The sequence below is a fragment of the Malania oleifera genome, chromosome 5 (genome assembly GCF_029873635.1).
Source record: "Malania oleifera isolate guangnan ecotype guangnan chromosome 5, ASM2987363v1, whole genome shotgun sequence".
Classification (NCBI taxonomy): Eukaryota; Viridiplantae; Streptophyta; class Magnoliopsida; order Santalales; family Ximeniaceae; genus Malania; species Malania oleifera.
In genome coordinates, this window is record NC_080421.1 from 98,930,202 (window position 1) to 98,949,487 (window position 19,286).

The following is a 19,286-nucleotide window of genomic DNA, read 5'->3' on the forward strand; positions in this document are numbered from 1 at the left end:
CTTGTCGTAAGTCAAGCGACTAGTTTAGATACCACTTTTCGGCCCAAGAGTGTGTCTAGAGGGGGGGTGAATAGACAACTTTCGCGGATGATATATTTTTCTACAAAACAATAAATCTTTGGCTACAAGTGATTTATATCACAATATATTACAAAGTAAACAATACAAGTAAATAAAGTAAATGAGAGGGAGAAGAGTTTAACACAGAGATTTAACGTGGGTTCGGCACCAAGCCTACGTCTACACCTTGAGACCAACTCAAAGATTGCCAAATCCACTATTCAATCTTCTTTCAAGACGGAGAAGCCTCTACAAATCGAGAATCAATCCCAACTGCTCACCAAGAGCTACAACAAGGAGTTCACCAAGAACCTCCTTACAATGTGGTTCACCAAGAACCTCTTCCAATGTGGTTCACGAAGAACCTTCAATCCAACAATCAATCAATAATGAAAATAGAGATTACATAGAATGCTCCTTCTTGAGCTAATAATACAAGATAAACCGTCACACTACTCTCTTGAGCAAATGATTTATAACAAGAATAAGGTGCAAGAGAGTTTTGAGCAAATATGAATACCTAGAATGAATGCACAAATCAAATATTCACTAATAATGCTCCAAAGGATTGTCAAATTCATTCTAATACCTCATATTTATAGCCAAGAACCCCAGGTAGTCGTTATCTGATCATTGGGTGTGAAACCCCTTTGATTGGCTCAAGAACTAGCCATTTTCTAGTCGTTGGTATTCAGGGACTGATGTTAATCGTTGACGAATTGCACCCAATCGTCGATGAGTGACCTGCAGTCGTCGACGAATTACCCCTTTCTTTGTCGACGAGTGACCTGGGTTAAAAAACATAATATGCTACTAGAAAAATTTGTCGACAACTCAATACCATTCGTCGATGATTCAACCCCATTCGTTGACGATTGGCCTGGGCAGATTCTCAATTAGGCTATTGGTTTTATTAGTCTACGAATGCACTCCATTAAATGACTATTCCCCTGTTTTTCATGCTTAACAAGCCTTTCAATGAGTTAACCCATGCTTAGACAAAAGTATATGAAGGATGTTAAGTCCAATGATGCTTAATACTTGTCCTAATGAAGTTTCAATTTAATATAAGATGTCTTGTTCAAGAAAACATATTTGAAACCTCATTTTAACATCTTATGCATTTGTATGGCTCGGTATGCATGTGAACACTTCATTTTGATGTCTTATACTAGTATGCATGTGTATTTGCTGAACTATTTGCCAATTATTCTTACCAACATCATAAGACAAGAGATACAAGAAGTTCTACCTCACACATAATATATTACACATATAAGACTTCATATGACTTCCATTGGTCGTGCTTGGGTATTCGTCGTGCAAGCTTTGAACAATGCTTCATTGGAATTCATCTTATTCTTGTGCTTGCTCCAGTAATGACTTGTTGTCCTATACTGAACTAGAGTGCATAGGCTGGTTATCCTGAGGGTCACGAATGGGTTGTTATCATCAAAATCTACTAGATTGGGATACCTTAGACACTAAAACTAATAATATCCCCCTTTTTGATAATGACAAACCATTGGTGTTTTTTGTAGGATATTTCCTAAAGATTGCCCCTCAAAATATGCATATTGTTTAAAATTTTAAGGAAACATTCCTCCCTCTTACTGTATGCATTTCATGCATGATAAAAATAATTAACTTTGAGTTTCACAAACATGCATTGTTTAAAAAAAAAAAATTCATTTTTATCAGCATATCCAACAATTCAACAGTATTTCCAATAGACAATCAGTAATCCAACAGGTAAGCAGTATGTCCAACAAATAACCAGTATGTCCAACAACATTTGATATATCCAACAAGTCTTTTCAGTATTTCCCAAAGGATGTCTAACATGATCAGTGTGACTCAACATATATCAACAGACATATTCAACAAACAAGCTTCATCAAAAGTTAAGCAAGCAAGAATAAGAGCTAACCTAGGTTTATCATATCCATCCAAACCAGACATATATAAGTCAAAAATGTATCAGCCAATACCATGCCCAAAACCAATAAAACTTTCTCCCCATTTTTCCGTCATTAAAAAAAAAAAAAAATGGATCCTAGTGGTTATGGAGAAGGAGGTCAAGGATGGTGGCTAGACTTGAGTCAATCCGAGCGAAAAAATACAAGTGCAGTGAATGGGAATTTTTCAAGATAGATCCCTGGGAGTGCACGTTCCCAATTCATGTATAATTTTGTAAATTCTCTCTTCATTAAGGGGTTTTGTTAGGATATCGGCCAATTGGTTTTCGGTGTTAATATACACTAGTTCAATATCCCCTTTTTATACATGGTTTCGGATAAAATGATGCCTGATTTCAATATGTTTGGTCCTAGAGTGCAGGCAGGGATTTTTTGAAATGCTAATGGTACTGGTTTTATCATAGTGAATTTGAGTTCCTTTCACTATAATTTTAAAATCCTCCAATTGTTGCTCCATGTACAAAGCCTAAGCACAACAACTATCGACAGCTACATACTCAGCTTCGGTGGTTGAGAGTGCAATTGAGGTTTGCTTTTTGCAAAACCATGAAATAAATGAGTGTCCTAAAAAGTGACACGTCCCACTAGTGCTTTTCTTATTTGTTTTGCATCCTCCATAATCAGCATCTGAGTAACAGGTAAGACCAAATGGAGTGTGCTTAGGGTTGAAGAGACCTAAGTCACATGTTCTTGCAAGATACTTAAAAATTCTCTTAACGGCATTTAGGTGTGATTCCTTGGGGCATGATTGGAATCTTGCACATAGGCACACACTAAACATGATATCAGGTCTACTAGAAGTTAGGTAGAGTAAGCTACCAATCATTCCTCTGTAGAGTTTTTGGTCAACCTTCTTGCCATTTTCATAACTATCAAGTTTGGTTGTCATGCTCATAGGGGTTGATTTAGTTTTTTCGATTTCCAGCCCAAACTTCTTGAGCATGTATTTTACATATTTGGATTGATTTATGAATATTCCACTTGTCATTTGCTTAATTTGCAGACCAAGGAAGAAATTCAATTCTCCCATCATACTTGCATAAACCGAGCAAATTCTTCACACATATTTTCTTTTGTAGCACCGAAGATGATATCATTTACATAGATTTGCACAATTAGCATATCATCCCCTTTGTGTTTTAAGAACAAGATAGTGACAAATTGTCCTCTTGTGAAACCATCTTCCAAGAGAAACTTAGTTAATCGTACCTACCATGCTCTTGGTGCTTGCTTAAGTCCATAAAGTGCCTTTGAGAGTTTAAACACATAATCAGGGTGTGCATGACTTTCAAATTTGGGTGGTTGTTTGACATAGACTTCTGCATTTATGTATCCATTGAGAAAAGCACTTTTAACATCCATTTGAAATAATTTGAAATCTTTGTAACAAGCGAAGGCTAGTAACATCCTAATGGCTTCTAGTTTGCTACAAGGGCATACGTTTCATCGTAGTCAATACCCTCTTGTTGGTTATACCCTTGTGCAACTAGTCTTACTTTGTTTTTAGCTATGTTCCCATCTTCATCTTTCTTATTCCTAAACACCTATTTTTTGCCGATTATCAAAGTGTTCTTAGGCTTAGGAACAAGTTCTCATACTTTGTTTTCTATAGAATTGATCAAGTTCTTCTTGCATAGTCATGATCCAATTTTCATCATTTTTAGTTTCTTCAAAATTTTTCAGTTCAATTTGAGATACGAAGGCTATGTGGTTGCATCCACTACTCAAGTGTAATCTAGTACTAACTCCCCCAGATGGATTTTCTAAGATGAGATCAATTAGATGATTTTTGACAAATTTCCAGGCTTTAGGGAGTTCCTGACCTACTTCTTCTGGTTTCACAGCTTATTCCTGAGGTTGTGACTCTTGATGGTCGGTTTTGTTATCTTGAGAACTTTCTTCTTGTTTGTTATTTATTTTAAGTTGCTCAAGTTCCATTTCAATTCTAAACGTGGTTACATGATCATCTTCCTATACATCAACTGTTGCTTTAGGGGCAAAAGGGTTTGATTCATCAAAAACTACATGTGTTTACTCTTGAACAATTTGGGTTCTTCTATTAAACACTCTATAAGCCTTACTATTCATAGCATACCCTAGGAAGATCCCTTCATCAGATTTTGGATCAAATTTTGCCAAATGGTCTCTATCATTTAGAATAAAACATTTACATCCAAATAAATTGAAGTGTGATATATTGGGTTTCCTACCCTCCCATATTTCATAAGGAGTTTTACCAATTTTGGATCTAATGATGACACGATTACTAACTTAGCAAGTTGTGCTTACAGCTTCAGCCCAAAAATAATTTGGAAGACTATGTTCATTCAACATTGTTCTAGCCATTTCTTGGAGTGTTCGATTCTTTCTTTTAACTACTCCGTTTTGTTGTGGAGTTTTTGGTGTGGAGAAGTTGTGTGAATAACCATTTTCATTACAAAAGTCTTCTAATTCTTTGTTTCTAAATTCTCTTCCTCTATCACTCCTAATGTGAACAATAGCTATCCCTTTCTCATTTTGGACTTTGCTATAGAAATTTATGAAAGCATTACAAGTGTCGCTGTTGTTTGCAAGAAACATAACCCTATAAAATCTAGAGTAATCATCAATAATCACAAAAAAATATAATTTTCCACCAATGCTTGCAACGTCATTAGGCCTAAATAAATCAAGATGTATTAACTCTAAAGGTCTAGTTGTCGAGATTACCTTTTGGTTTTGAAGGGTGACTTAATTTTTTAACCATATTGGCATGCATCACAAATGTTGTCCTTGACATAATTATATTTTGGTAGGCCATTAATTAATTCTTTAGAGGATAATCTATGCAATAAATTCATGCTAGCATGACCAAGTCTCCTATGCCATAACCAACTAGTTTCATTAGTAGCAGCCAAACATCTAATATCACAAGATTTAATGTCATCAAACTATATAGTGTAGATATTAGATTCACGTTGTCCAACCAGGATAGTTTTTCCATTTAAATCATTTATTAAGCATTGAGTGGACTGAAATATAACATTGAGACCCTTATCACATAGCTGACTGATACTTAACAAATTGTGTTTTAATGTGTCAACAAGTGCAACATTATCAACTGAAAATGATGAGTTACCTATTTTACCTTTGCCGATGATCCTGCCCTTGGCGTTGTCCCCAAAGGTCATGAACCCTTCCCTTTTTGTAGGTGAGAGAGATGAATTTTCTAGCGTCTCCTGTCATGTGCCTTGAACATCCACTATCAAGGAACCATTTGTTCTTCATCGAAGTGGTCTTCAAGCAAACCTGCGAAACAGAGTTAGGTGATTTGTTTTGGAACCAATTCTTTCTTGGGTCCTACGGGGTTAATTTTCTTGATGACCCATTCAAACTTCCTTTCTTTTCCTCCATTTCCTTTATAAGGACAAGTGAAGCGAACATGACCTCTTCTCTCATAGTATACACAAATTTTATTAACATGTAAGGGGTTTGGTTTGGGTGTCGTGTTTTTTCTTGGTAAAGAGCTTCTTTTGACACAAAGATTTGCAAAGCCAATAGATTTAGATGAGGATAAACTATGACCTAAACCTTCTCTGAAGATGCCAATTCTTTAAGCTCTAAGTAGTTTGTCAAAATTTTCTTTCCCATTGGTAAACTTATAAATGATATTTCTTTGATCCTCAATTTTCTTTTTCAAAATCATGTTTTCATTTAAACTCTCATCAATTTGATTTTTCAAGTTTTCAATTTTCTTTTGGAAAAGTTCATGATCTTTCTGAGAACCTTTAACAAGTTCTTCATTTTTATACTCAAAGATGCATTTTCTTCTTTTAAAGTAGAATGAAGACATATCTCCTTTTGTTTGCATTTTGAGTGTATTTCTTCAAGATGTTTATTTTTTCTTTTAATTGCAACTAACTCATCATATAGTTTTCTACAATTATCTTTTAATTCATCATAAGAATGGAAATATTCATCATTAGAACTTACCTCATCTTGTTCTTCTGCCATGAAATAGAAGTTGGCAACTTCATCTTCATTTTCTCCATCAGTTGAAATCCTGTCTAGTTCGTCCCATTTGGTTGCATTCATGGCTTTGTACTTCTTCTTGTCTCCTTACTAATTATTTCCTTTCTTTTTGAATTGTAGACAATCAGCCATCATGTGTCCGGTTTTCTTGTAGTTTCAGCACCTCATGCTAGCTTCTCCCAGTTCTCTTTGCTTACCAGGCTTCTTGTTCAATAAAAATCTTCTAAATCTTCTTGTAAGAAGAGCCACTTCATCGTCATTGTCACTCCCTTCTTCTTCCACTATTTCTTTTTGACTTGTTGACTTTAAGGCGATGCCAGGTGTCTTTTTGGGCTTTTCTACTTCAAGTGTTGAATTTTTCTTTTTGATCTCATAAGTCATGAGAGATCTGATCAGCTCATCCAGAGTGACCTTTAAGAGATCCTATGCTTCTTCAATGGTTGTTGACTTTGCATGCCATGATTTCGGTAATGAACGAAGGACTTTCTGCACATTATCTTCCATAGAATAATCCCTACCAAGTGCTTTTAATCCATTTTTTATATGTGTAAACCAAGTAAACATGGAAGTAATTGACTCATCTTCTTCAATTTTAAACATTTCATATTCTTTTACCAACATATAAATTTTAGACTTCTTAACTTGAGACGTACCATCATACGTTACCTGGAACTTATCCCAATTTCCTTTTCGGTGTCGCACCCGCAAATCCGGTTGTACTCTTCATCACTCACAACATAATAAAGAAAGTTCTTAGTCTTGAAATTTAGTTGAACTAACCTCGATTCATGCTCTGTCAGCTCCTTAATTTTTTTAGGTTCACCTTTGTCATCTTTGAATACATAATCTCCTTTTGTGATAACTCACCACATTTTAAGATTGTGAGATTGGATGAAAATGGCCATTTAGTTTTTCCATGTTGGGTAGTTGCCTCTGCTGAATTTAGGTGGATGATCAATGGATTGTCCTTGGGTGAGTGATGCTTCAATCATATCATTTGATCTTTACGCTCTAGAAATTACTCTGTAAGTCAAGCGACTATTTTTTATACCACTTGTCGGCCCAAGTGTATGTCTAGAGGGGGGGAATAGACAAATTTCTCAGATGATGTATTTTTCTACAAAACAATAAATCTTTGGCAAGATACATGTGATTTATATCACAATAAATTGCAAAGTAAAAAATACAAGTAAATAAAGTAAATAAGAGGTAGAAGAGCTTAACATCGAGATTTAATGTGGTTCGGTATGAAGCCTACGTCCACACCTCGAGACCAACTCAAGGATTGCCAAATCCACTATCCAATCTCATTTCAAGATGGAGAAGCCATTACAAATCGGGAACCAATCCCAGCTGCTCACCAAGAGCTACAACAAGGAGTTCACCAAGAATCCAGCTGCTCACCAAGAGCTACAACAAGGAGTTCACCAAGAACCTTCTTACAATGTTGTTCTCAAAGAACCTCTTCCAATGTGGTTCACCAAGAACCTTCAATCCAACAATCAATCAATAATGAAAATAGAGATTACAGAGAATGCTCCTTCTTGAACTGATAATACAAGGTAAACCCTCATACTACTCTCATGAGCAAATGATATATAACAAGAATAAGGTGCAAGAGAGCTTTGAGCAAATATGAAAACCTAGAATGAATGCACAAATCAAATATTCACTAATAATGCTCCAAATGGTTGTCAAATTCATTCTAATAGCACACATTTATAGCCAAGAACCTCAGGCAGTCGTTATCTTACTGTTGGGTGTGAAACCCCTTTGATTAGCTCAAGAACTAGCCGTTTTCTAGCTATTGGTATTCAGGGCCCAATGTTAATCGTTGATGAATTGCACCCAATCGTCGATGAGTGACTTGTAGTCTTCGACGAGTGACCTGGGTTGAAAAACATAATATGCTACTAGAAAAAATTATCGAGGGCTCAATACCATTCGTCGACAAGTCAGCCCTATTCGTCGACAATTCAACCCCATTCGTCAATGATTGGCCTGAGTAGATTCTCAATTAGGCTACTGGTTTTATTAGTCGACGAATGCACTCCATTGGTCAAATATTCCCCTATTTTTCATGCTTAAAAAGCCTTTTAATGAGTTAACCAATGTGTTAGTTTTAGTGCAATCCCAAGAGGGGGGGGTGAATTGGTATTAAAAAAAAAAAATTTATCCCCTAGGTCAATCCACTAATCAACACTATTATACAAGCCTAAGGTCAATTTAGTGCATATAAAATAAATCAATGCAAATATGCAATGGAATTTAAACTGCAATAGAAATTTAATCAAGCATGCACAATAAAGCAATAAAGGAGACGACACCTAGAAATGTTATTGAGGTTCGGACAAATTGCCTATGTCCCCGCCTTGGCTAACAAGCACAAGGATTACCACTATAAGCTCACTTAATGGGTGGAGCGGCACCTAAACAACCAGGTCAATTAGCACATGTCTGACCTCAACCTTTACAACCAGGTCAATTAATACAGGGTTGACCTTAATCTACACAATCCTTACCGGACTGGATTACCACCCCCTCAGACCACGCCTAGAAATACAACAGTATTCACTTAATCAAATGGTACAGTGATTGTGCTTTCATGTAAATCAGATATGTACCCAATATACGCAAGTAATAATCAATTCACACCAAACATGTATGAACTATAAGTTCAGTGGTGTATATGCGCAATCTACACTCAATATAATATAATCAATATGATGCTCAAGAGTGTTCAATACAAGTAATATCTTGGAATCTAAGCAAAGTACTTCAATAGCAAATCAATATTTCAAAGATACGAATCAGATAATCAAACTAGTTCAAAAGGGTTTTCTTCAATGTAATATGCACAATACTAGTTTGAAAATATTTGCTTGTTTGAAAAAATATTTGCACAAACAAAAACCAAGCTATTGGACACTTGCAACATGATGCAAATATCCTAAACTTACTTAGTTTATCCCTACACAAGATTTATCAAGTTAAATCCATGGGATAAACTATGCCAAACTCCCCAAAATCAATTTCAAATATTCAAGGAAGGCAATGGGAGTATTAGCAATATCTAATAAGTACTAGCACACAAAATATACTCACAATGTTAAGATGTATCAAGGGAATGAATGTACGTGATTATTTGGAGTGGAATAGGCTAAAATAGGTTTTTGAGATTGAGAGGATTTTTGTTAATCTCTTTCTAATTATTGCAAATGAAACCCTATATATAGAGATAGGAAAAATTATAGTCGTTAGGACATATAGGGTATTATTATATTTGTTTTAAAACATTTTAACCCCATTAACCATGTTTTAAAAATTAAAACGTGGTAAAAAATAGGTCCAATCCAAGAGCACCGGTCGACTAGAAATACTTTCGGTTGACACAAGTTCTAAGGGTTCGGTCGACTGGGCTAAAAATGAACTATCTTATCGGTCGACCGGACATGTATGTCCGAGGCAATTTTTTCATATGTCCGAGGTTCGGTCGACCAAGGTGAAAATGAACTAGGCTGGTCGGTCGACCAGACCGTTGGGTTCCCACACGCGAGAACTCAGTCGACCAAGTTAGTGGTATACAAATTCTTCTCGGTCGACTAGGAGGTCAAAATGTTGACTTCCTAGGAGTTCGATCAACCAGGGTCAATTGAACTGTCATAGCTCAGTCGACCAGGATGTGGTCAAATGGTTGACCCAGACTGGGGGCAAAATGACCTATATAGGTCGATCGACCGAAAGTACATAACTTGTGCATTTCGGTCCTATTTCATTCCACAATCACCCTATTCAAGTGATCATTCATATACGTGCATGAGTGAGTGTCCTAGGGTCATTTATAGATCCTTTTGAAGGCATCGAAAAAATTCGGTGTCGGTCGACTTCTCTACGGTCTTTAAGCTTTGTAGTTCTACATGCATAATATGCAGATTATTACAGACCTTTTCTTAATTAAATATTACAGATCCGAATAGAAATTACAACAATTAAATTATAACTAGGGTCTTCAGGGTCTTCTTTTCCTCTGGGTCTCCGAGTGCCATCATATGATACCGCTAAGATAAACTTGCACATCAACTCGGCAGACATTAAATGCTTAAGTATTTATCATAATCAAAATAGGGTATGACCCATAAGGTCAACACAATGCTTAGATAAAAGTATATGAAGGATGTTAAGTCCAACGATGCTTAATACTTGTCTTAATGAAGTTTCAATTTAATATAAGATGTCTTATTCAAAAAAACATATTTGAAACCTCATTTTTACATCTTATGCATTTGTATGGATTGGTATGCATGCGAACACTTCATTTTGATGTCCTATACTAGTATGCATGTGTATTTGCTCAGCTCTTTGCTAATTATTCTTACCAACATCATAAGACAAGAGTTACAAGAAGTTCTTCCTCACACACAACACATTACACATATAAGACTTCATATGGCTTCTGTTGGTTACGCTTGGGTATTCCTTGTGCAAGCTTTGAACAATGCTTTATTGAAATTCATCTTATTATTGTTCTTGCTCCAATAATGACCTGTAGTCTTATACTTAACTAGAGTGCATAGGTTGGTTAGTCCTGAGGGTCACGAATGGGTTTTTATCATCAAAACCTACTAGATTGGGATACCTTAGCCACAAAGACTAACCTCACATACTTCAAATGAATTGTCAAGCTCATTAAGAGACTGAACTACATTATTACTTTATCCTAGAAAAAGGTACGTAGGCAACTTGTCCAAAGGACAAGTGTTGACTTTTTAAGTTTGATCCCTATTTTGATGTTGACAAAACACATGTATCTTATGTGTGCAATTAAGTGCGTAAACATGTATGTATTTCAGATCACACATAAGATCAAGGGAAAATGGATGCTAGAGGAACTTAAAGAGTGATATTGTCTGGCATATTCCATAAAGATAGGAGAGCAAGAAGAAGAAGAAGAAGACCATAGGGAACCAAATGACCTTAGGGCACTTAACATTTCTAAGAAAAACTTTTTTTTCTAAAAGACTAAAATCATACAAAAGGTTTAGAAATAATTATGGGTCATATTTGGGGCAAAAACAGACTTTGTTGGGTTTTTAGGCTTAATTCAAAAGCATTGGTTGACCAAACCTTTTTTGTTCAAATCAGCTTGGTCGACCAAACCAGCCCTGAGTCAAAAGTTTGACTTCCTCGATCGACCGAATCCTTTTTGTTCACATTAGCTTGGTCAACCGAACCGGCCCTAAGTCAAAAGTTTGACTTGCTCGATCAACCGACCCACTTTTGAACTAACCTTCCTCAGTCGACCGTCACTTGAGAATTTCACTTTTCCACCAACTTGGTCGACCAAACTCATAGTTCAAAATAGCATTGGTCGACCGAACCTCAAAAATGGTCAACCGACCTTTTACCTTAGTCGACTGAACCTACAAAGGGTTCGGAATCGCCCTGATATAGTCGACCAAATCCATAGTTCAAAAGTGCCACGGTTGACCAAACTTATAAAAGTGGTTGACCGACCCTTATCTATGGTTGACCAAACCTCTCGGGTTGGAAATTTTTTTAAGGGCTAAAACGTCATTATCTTTTAATTAAACTTTTCCAAAATACCGAGCGTGTCCTTTAACGGTTAAATTTCCTAAAAATCTATAAATACCCCCTCCATAACTCAGATTGGCAACTTTTATTAGCTTTTATTTTCTATCTAATCCTTTGTTAATCAAAGTTCACTCAAATAATTTTTATTACAAAAATCTCTTCTTCGGGGGCAAATGTTTTAAACATATCTCTCTCAAACTCTCTTTCACTTATTTATCTCAAAATCATTTTTAAACAGAGTATTTTATTTTGGGCATTTTATTTGTATTCACATGCATATACTCTCACTTGTTATTTATCTTTTGAAAATCATTTTTGAGAGTATTGCTTGGGTTTCTCCCGATTATTTTCACGAATATTATTTGGAGAAATTATTTATAGCACAATATTTTTTTGAACTTAAACTTCAGATTCTCCAAATACTTTTATTTTCTAAAATCTTTGTTGGAGAACATAATAATCATTTTATTTTCATATATATTATTTGTGTAAAAATTAGTTGAATGCAAAACCCTAGGTTCTCCAGTCATTCTCTGAAAAATATTTTTAGGAGAATATTTCTACTAGGGTTAAAACCTTTGATTTTTCATCATACAAATTATTTTCAAAGGTTGAAATATTATTTTGAAAAACACCCGTACTCTATTGAGCATAATGCGTATCATTAGAGAGTGTATGTATTTGAGCATTAATGCGTACATCTCTGCTTGTATTTTTAGAAGCATGTTTATATGTTCGAAAAATATTTTTAATATACCGGTTGGGTTCATCCCGTAAATTGAACTAGGAAGTCTCAGCCTTGTAAGATAGACCGGTTCGGTTTAGCCCGAAAATTGAACTGAGGAGTCTCCACCTCGTAATGGAGACAAGTTGGGATTGGCCTTGTAATTGAGTTGGGGTTTATCTTGCCCCGTAAGGAAAGGTTGTAATGGCTTTTGCTCCGCCCTTTTAAGTGAGCAGAGATATTGGAATCCTTCGGGGGTATGCCCAAGGTGGGGATGTAGGCTGGTTTGGCCGAACCTTGATAACAAATCTTGTGTGTGTGTGTGTGTGTGTGTGTGTGTGTGTCTCTCTCTCTCTCTCTCTCTCTCTCTCTCTCTCTCTCTCTCTAATTTATATTTCTACGCTTAAATTTTCGCATGTGTATACTTTTATTTATCATTATAATTATTTGTATGCACATTTATTTTAAATGAGATACACGTGTATGTCTGTACTGATATCTTAATCGTTTTACATACACACTTTCAATATTGAATGGGATATGAACTATGGTGAATCAGTAAAAGTTTAAAATAGCCAAAAGTTTTAAATCTCCAATTCACTCTCCCCTTGGGATCACACCAATTCCAACAACAAGTACGGTCAACCTTTGTAACAACTGGGGTAGGAAATGTCATTTTGGGGAGGGGTTTTTGAGTATAAGTTTCTTGGTTCTTGTTGAATCCTAAATCCTTAGCATACATTTTATTCCATGTCTTAAAGTCCACCCTTAGATTGGAATATCGATCAAAATACCTAATGAGACACTATTTATAATTCAATATAGAAAGTTCGAAATAAGTAATGGAATACAAAAGTGGTGATGTTGTTGACCTTATAGGGCACGCCCGATTTTGATTATGAAAAATACTCACTATATCTAATGGGTACTTGAGATTATGTGCAGGAACCTCAATTGTCAAGATCAAGATGCACGTAAAGCAAATAAAGCTTAAAGACCAATCCTTGCTTTAAATTGTAATATATATTAAGTTGTGTAATTGGTCTGTAATAGTAAGCTAGGAATTGGTTTGTAATAAGTTCACACACATCACATGCATGATTTATTACGTAAGCTCAAACAAACCATAAACTAAAAGTGACCTTAGAAAGACCTTAGGGTTTACCTTCGGTTGACCAACACCAGACTTTTTTTGTATCTTTAATTGGACATAAATGACCCTAGGACACTCTCCATTGCACTTATGTATGTTAGACACTTGATTAGGGTTTGTATGATTCAAAACATGACCAAAATGCACACATTGTGCACTTTCGGTCGACTGACCTTGACAGTTCATTCTACCCTGGTTGACCGAAACAAGCCTGAGTCAACAGTTGACCAAGGTCCTGGTCGACTGAACCAGTGTAGTTCAAAACTCCCCAGTCGATCAAAACCCCTGAGGTCAACAAATTGATCATCTGGTCGACCGAGCCAAATTTGTATACCAACTACCTAGTCGACCGAGGGTCCTCGGGAGAAATCCCAATTGTCTGGTCGATCGAACCATTCAGTTTAAAATGGCCTGGTCGACCGAACCTCGTTAAAGTGAAAAATCGCCCACTTTCAGTCGACCGAGTCTTCAGTTCAAAAATGCCTTGGTCTACCGAACCATATGAACTCTAATTGACCGAAATGGTTCTGGTCAACCGGACCTAGTTGCCTTGATTTTTACCGCGGTTAAACATTTTTTAAACTGGATTAAAATATTTGAAATGTCATTAAACTTTCCTAATAATTCCTAATAGGTCCCTAACGGTCATAATTCATGGGGTGTCTATATATACCCCTTCATTTGGAAAAATTAGTAATTCGATTAGCAAGCAAAAGCAAAAAATTTTCTCTCAGGCAAAAATACTCTCTTCTATTCCTACTGTTCATTTTCTCACTCATACAACTCTAGCTTACCTTCTTCAAGTTTCCATATTCTCTATAAGTGTGTTGAGTGTTTATGGGAAGTGGTTTGCTCTCTCATTGTTGTGAGATTGATTTGATTTTCATCGAGAGCTAAACCTAACTGTTCTTAAGGGGCTTTGCTCATAAGCCTATCCTAAGAAGACTTGTCTAAGCTTCTGAGTGTTGCATTTGTATTGCAATATCTAAGGAAGCTTGTATTTGTTTTTGGGTTGCAAAATCGTTTTCTCAAAACCTACTCAAATATCTTATGGTATTCATATTGACATATTTGTGAAAAGATATTTGTGTTCATTGTATTAATCTTTGTGGCAATATTTATTCAAGTATATATCATTTGCTGAATACAAAGACTATATAACTTTTGCAAACCAAGCATATACACTATATTCGTGATTGAGACATCCTATTGATTGACATACTTGAAACTCGCTTGATATTCTGTGTGAACACATTTGATTGAATATTTTGAGATACACGGATTGTTATTGACACTCTCACGTACTCACTACACTGCTAGAAAATATATTTGAGAGTTGAAGTATTTAGACCACACTGAGCTTACATATTAAATCACTTGTGGTGTATGTGATTGAACGCATTTGGGTACAAATCTGCTTTACGTGAAAACACTTTTATTTTGTACCATTTGATTGTAATATCTGAGTGATTTCAGGTGTGGCCTGAGGGGACGGTAATCTAGTCTGGTAAGGATTGTTGTAAAGGTTGAGGTCAACCTTGTGCTAATAGACCTGGTTTGTATAGGTGCCGCTCCACCTGGTTAAGTGAGCAAGTTATAGTGGTAATCCTTGTGCTCGTTAGCTAAGGCGGGGACGTAGGCAATTGGTCGAATCTCGAAAACATATCTGTGTGTCACTTTTACTTTACTGCTTTCTGGTGCATATGGTTTTGGTTAAGTTCGCTTTACTTAATTTATGGCATATTTACTTTACTTGCACTAGATTGTCCTTAAGGTTGTGAACATACCGGTGTTTGGAGGAATACCTAGGGGTTTAAATTTAAAAATGCCAATTCACCCCCCCCCCCTTTTTGGGATCATGTTAAAGCTAACAAATGCAGTGAAGGAGTTATGTTTATTATTGGAGGAGGCCGATTAAAAGAAAAAAAAATAGGGTGTTTGCCCATTGATGTGATTCTTTAAGTTAGTAACAAAGTTACATCAGCGTCAAAGTACTGGTAAAGTTGTTTTGTGTTAAACAAGCATAGAAATCAAATAAATGCAAGTAAGTTTGGGCATTCCATTTGTATCCTTGATATGATAATGTTATTTGATTGCATATTTGTTCATTTGAATTTCAAATTGATTTTAAAACATTAAGAGTACAATCCAAAGAAAGTCTTTGTTAAGAAAATTCAAAATGAACATGATCGGTCACAAGTAAACTGGGGTAGATGTCATGCTAAAATTTGTGGGAACAAAATTCAAGGGCATTCATATCATATTGGAATTCAAAAATATGGCAAAGATCAGAGTTTGGCTTGTTGATCACAGAAATGTTGGAGAAAGAAATTTCATATATCATCATGCATTTCATGCATTACATAAAAAAATGTGCACGCATGTCATCATACAACATGCATATATATCCTCATACTCTAGCATCACAAGTAGCAGCATATATACATATCATCATATCATGCACCCACTTAGTCCTGACATGCATGTTTCATTACATAGGCTTTGCATATCCATTTTCATTCCAGCTCAGTCAAATCCTTATTTTCTATGAATTCAAGTGGTTGGAGTTCTACTTTGACTTGGGGCATTTTTCCTCAGATCCAAGTAGTTCTTCCGAGATTGTTTCTTTCCAAATTGTTTTGTCTACTTTGGAGAGGGGGTATTGGTCCTCATATCCGAGTAATTCCTGCAAAAATTAGGGCATTGGTCCTCAAATCCAAGTAGTTCTTTCAAAATTGTTTCATTCCAAAATTGTTTTGTCTACTTTGAAAACTAAGGCATTGGTTCTCAGATCCCAGAGGATGTTTTTCAAATACTAGGGCTGTAGAGACTCGAAAAATAAAATAACTAAATAATTGGAAAAAATAGGAAATTTGGTTTGGGAAGCCCAAACCGTTGATGGTTAGGAGAGGGGCGTAGAAAACCATTGATGGTTTTCTTTTTACCACGGCAGGGTAACAGGATAAATGGTTAAAAAGGTTTGGTTAAAGACCAAACCGTCGACAGTTTTTGTGACACCCAAAAAAATCGTCGACGGTTTTGTCTAGAAGTGCTAAGATTATCTAACCCGTGAGCTTTATTTGTTTTGTAAATAAATTTCCTCTCCCTCTCACTAAACCCACAAACACTCTCCCCCTTCTCTCTACAATTCTACTCCGATTTAAGCCCGAATCGATGATCATAAACCACCACGACGATTAGGGGTCGATTCTCTACAAGTTTACCGGAGTAGAAATTTGATTTGAGGAGTTCAGGCACCATTCCAAAACTGAGGTAAGGATGTATTTTTAGGTGTTTATTGGTGGTTTATCTGGTTTATTGGATGTATAGGCTTAGAAATGTGAATATGATAATTGTTTTGGGAATTCAGTTAATTAACTGGGGAATATATGTGTAATTTTAGGGTGTTGAAATCGCAAACGCTGTAGGCGTGAGATAGAAAAAAAAAAAAAGAAAAAAAAATAGTAAACAAGTCTTAGTTAGTCAGGTAAGGGAAATATGTTATGCCAGATGTTTAGAAATTTTACCAGTAATTTATAATATATATAAATAATTATGTGCTTTCAGAATATAATTTCAAGAAAAATTCAGAATATGAAATTGTGGGTAAGAAAATATGTATTTTCAGAAAAATTCAGGCATTTGAATTTCAGGAAAATTCTACATATTATAAGTTATTTTTATACAGTAAAAAAAATACAGATCATAGTATATAAGTTTTATTCATTTAATTGTGTGGCATAAGAAATGACAGTTTAGTACAAAATTTTTACTCAGTTTTTATATTATTATGATTTATAGTTGATACAAAAACATGAATTACAAATATTACAGAAATTGATTTCAGCTATTACAAAGTTATAATTTATAGTTATACAAAACCATGATTTTACAGTTTTTACAATACCATGATATACAGAAAATACAAAACCATAATATACAGAAAATACAAAACCATGATGTATAGAAAATACAGAATCACGATATACAGGTAATACAGAATCATGGTATTATAGTCAGTACAGTTGTTTCAGATAATACAAAATCATGGTTATTTCAATTATGCAGAATTATGGTAAACAGTAAGATACATACATACATATATAGTATTACATAGTATCAGATCCCTAATGGACCAGATCAGATTACAGAGCAGGGTGTTGTAGCTAATACAGAATACAGAGTGCAACCACACATCTCAGATAAAGTGTCGAAATTGATCGGTTGATTATGCCAGAGGAGAGACGAAGACTCCCTGGTGGTCCAGGTTGAGGGGACCAATCAAACCACAGAGGTTTCAGTTTGACTTAGCCTGGTAGGCCAGCAAAAGTTAAGTCCCGCCCACAGGCCGCACAACCAGAGCATGTGGGGTTAATTCATACAATATTCTATCCAGAGGAGATTTTTCATAGATATATATATATATATATATATATATATATATATATATATATATATATATGGATTTACAGAAAACATAAATATTATATATATAATAGTTGAAAGTATGATTAGATAGAAAATTCAGAAATGCTTGTATTTTAAGTGACCTAGGTGTGAGTTATAATATGATTTTTATTATTATGTTATTTTAGATACAGTTTGATAGATAAATATATTATTCATGAAAACTCTTATGTCACACACTAGTACTAACATATTTCGTCTTACTGAGGTATGTCTCACCCCAGAATTCCAACATTTTAGGTGATCATATTAGACGAGCAGAGCAGGCTAGGAGATAAAGAAGACTGTTGATACTACCTTGATTAGAGGGTAAGTAGTAGGAAGGATATTTTTGGGTGGATTTTTGGGGATATGTTCCTTGGTTGTTTATGGTCTTTTTAGGGATGCAATAGACTCTGGTATTGTATTGTTTTGTATTGTATATGTATATATGATCAGACATATTATGTTTTCACTGTTTTGTTGACATGTAATATATAAATAGGAATATCCCTAGTACCTATAGGTTTGGGTCGACTCAGGTTATAATTTAAGGGTATCAGAGTAATTATGAAAAAAATGGTATAAAAATCAGGGCGTTACAATTTTGTATCAGAGCCTAAGTTTTTAGTTTCTATAGACTTTAGTATACAGCGGAAACAATACCAGAGTATAGGAATAGATCAGGAATTTAGTGAGTCAATGTTGGGGAAATTAAGATGAGTATTTAGGGTTTTGTTTTGTAATCAAGAAGCAGTTGTAGTAGTTTTTGTGTCTTTCCTAGGGTGAAAATTTCAAGAAAGTCATAATAAACTATTGTCGGGTTGTGTTTTTCCATTGCTGGAATGAACCTTAAATTGAGAATAAGGACGTTAGGTTAATTAATTATATGATATTTCAGTTAGATAAATATGTTAGTTTTGTTATGCAGATAGGGTCCTCATACTATGTTTATTTTCTTTTCAGGATGGACCCCTGGGGGTAGCAGCACTCATGCTAGTGGTGATGATGGTGCAAACCCCTCTGGTGCGGGCGGGAGTGATTCAGACGTAGTTCTATGTAGTGTAACTCAGTAGGTTATGACTGAGATTGCACGAAGCTCTAGAGAGCAGGGAGGACCATCAGCAGACCAAGGCTGCAGTATAGAGAAGTTCGCCAAAATGAATCCTCCGTCATTTTCAGGAGGACCTGATCCTACAATTGGCGAAAACTGGATGTAGAAGATTGAGAAAACATTATCAGTGTTGCATTGTACCGATGATCATAGGGTCCTATATGCTACATATAAGTTGACAGGTGCGGCTGAGAGATGGTGAACAGC